Below are 2497 nucleotides of genomic sequence, written 5' to 3'. Positions count from 1 at the left end.
TCCATCTTATTAATTTCAAAACATAAGAAACAAAAGCATTCATACTTATAAGGAGAATGTAAAAAAGATAAAAGATGGCAGATTAGGAGGAAAATTCTACATTGAAGGAACATTTTGTCATGGTGAATATATGGTGGTATTCTCATGATGAATATATGATAATGTTCTTCAGAGCAGCAATAGATAAATATATATTTACTACACATAGTCTAACTTGTCTATCCTTACCAACTTCTAATCTTCTAGCACACATTATCAATATATTCCAAAAAATAACTAGCAGAGTCAGGAGGTTGCCAAAATACATAAGCTTCAATGTGTTAGGTGATAAATGTGCTAATTGTATTGACTATTCTATATATTGAACATCTAGGGTGTTATCATTGTATCTCTAAATATGTACAAACACTACTTCAAAGTGAAACGAAATACAAGAAGGGTTTGAAGGCATATGCCTGTAAACATAGCTATTTGGGACAATAGTTCAAGACCAGTGTAGTTTTATCTGCAATGCTCCCCAACCACTGTCTCTGCGTGATGGAATATGTCTATCATCCCAGGTCCATGGGGATCTGAGAGCAGGAAGATTTGAATTCCATGCCATACTAGGCAAGAACTTCCACATGGCTCCATCTCAACCAAAGAAGGTTTAACACTGGCTAAGACCTATCTCCCCTACCCAGGTGAAAATGAAAATAAGAGCATTGTAGTATAAGAAACAAACAATATTGAGGGAGTTCCAGGGAGATGGTGGAGGAGAAGCTGGAGGCTAAACAAGCTCTTGCATAGAAAGCAGTTTTAGAGTTCCAGTGAACAGTCCTAAGCCAGAGAACCACACCAAGTGTGCCATCACAGGACAGAGAGTTAGGCCAGAGAGGGAAAATCCAGGCAAGGAGACAAATCTGAGCTCTTGCCAGCAGCCGCCACCGCCACGGCGACAGCCATGATGGCAGTGGCCGACCCCCCATACCTGAATCACAGAGAGTGCGGGACAAAGGAGCCAGACGCAGCAGGCGAGCAGATTCTACTCAACACCAGCAAGAACCGACAAGGAACAGACATCTTCATCCTGCAGTTCACAAACCAGAGACCACCCAGGAACCTAGAAGACTGACATCCTCACTCCTTCTCAGGGAGCAGAGGAGGGAAGGCCACCCCTCCCCCTCCCAGTACTGGAGATCTCCATCTTGGATACCGACAAAGCTTGGCGGAGCTGCAAGCTCCAATTCAGGCCTTGCAAGAGAACAATACAGTCATTTAGCAGGTCACAAGAAGCTAACCTGACCTGACCTGCCAGACTCAGCTACATCCAGGGAAAAGTCACCCCGCTCAGGTGCCAGCCCTAGGAATGGCTTTCTTCACTGGGTAATCAGAGCCAGGGGCTGCCCCTCCCTTTAGCAGCTTTGACAATCAATGGAAATTCAATAAACAGAAACCCTGAGAATGGCTCCAGTCTGGGCTCTGTGAGTTTCTCACAAACTAGCCCCCAGGAAAAGCTACTGTTTGATGAAATGCTTCAACTCTACCCAGAACCTAGCCTCATCACAGGATCTCCAAACTTGAGGAAAAACCATCTCCCTCTTTTGTGATACTCAGAACAGATCTACCTCCCATTGAACTAACCTGGGAGGAGGATAGCAAAATCCTGGGTAAAGCAGAGCATTTTTTTGCCTGTTCGAACAAACTGACGTAAGAAACCAACCAAGCAATAGGACCACAAGCAGACCAGAGTCTCCAACAAGAGGCTGGTTACAGACACAAGGGAGATACAGGATTTTGCCCACCCCTCCCAAAAAAAAATCAAAGAACTTTTTTTTTTTCTTCTTCTTTTTTCAACTTTTATAATTTTTTTTTCTTTTCTAAAACTTTTTTAAATTTTTAATTTTTACCTTTTTTGAAAAAGATGGTTTTCTAGTAACTTTTTTTCCTCTTATAATTTTTATTTTAGGGATACATGTGTGTGCGTTTTTCTTTCTTTTTTTTTCTTTCTTTTTCTAAAAATATTTTTCTACTGAACTTCTGATCTTTTTTTTTCTTCCTTTCTTATCCTTTTCACCTTTTCTTCTCTTTTGTTCTTCTTTTGTGACTTAATTATTGTTCTGCACATCCTCAGATAAACCCGGAGTTGACTATTAGACCCTATCCCCCATTGCGTACACACTTCATCCACAAATTTATTACTCATTTCATAACTTAAATTCCTTAATAGCAGTACAACTTCTTTATACCTTTATAATATTTTAAGTATTTTTATTTTTAAGTTTTTCACATCTCCTTTATATCTCTCCCCTTCTCTCATTATATTCACTTTCTTCTCCGAATAGTTTGTTTTCTGTTTACATGATATTATTAATTTTTCCTCTTCTATTTTTTCTGGTCTCTTTTCATTTCCCTTTCTTCTTTTTTTCTCTCTTTCTACTTTCATCTTATCCAACCTATTTCCTGCTTTGAGATTATTAGGACTTAGTTAACTCTCCCTGTGCCTTCCCATATCTCT

This window comes from Dipodomys spectabilis, unplaced genomic scaffold (genome assembly GCF_019054845.1).
Source record: "Dipodomys spectabilis isolate Male_0828 unplaced genomic scaffold, ASM1905484v1 ptg000502l, whole genome shotgun sequence".
NCBI classification, from domain to species: domain Eukaryota; kingdom Metazoa; phylum Chordata; class Mammalia; order Rodentia; family Heteromyidae; genus Dipodomys; species Dipodomys spectabilis.
The sequence above is the reverse complement of the archived record's forward strand: the minus strand, read 5'-3'. Positions refer to the sequence as shown.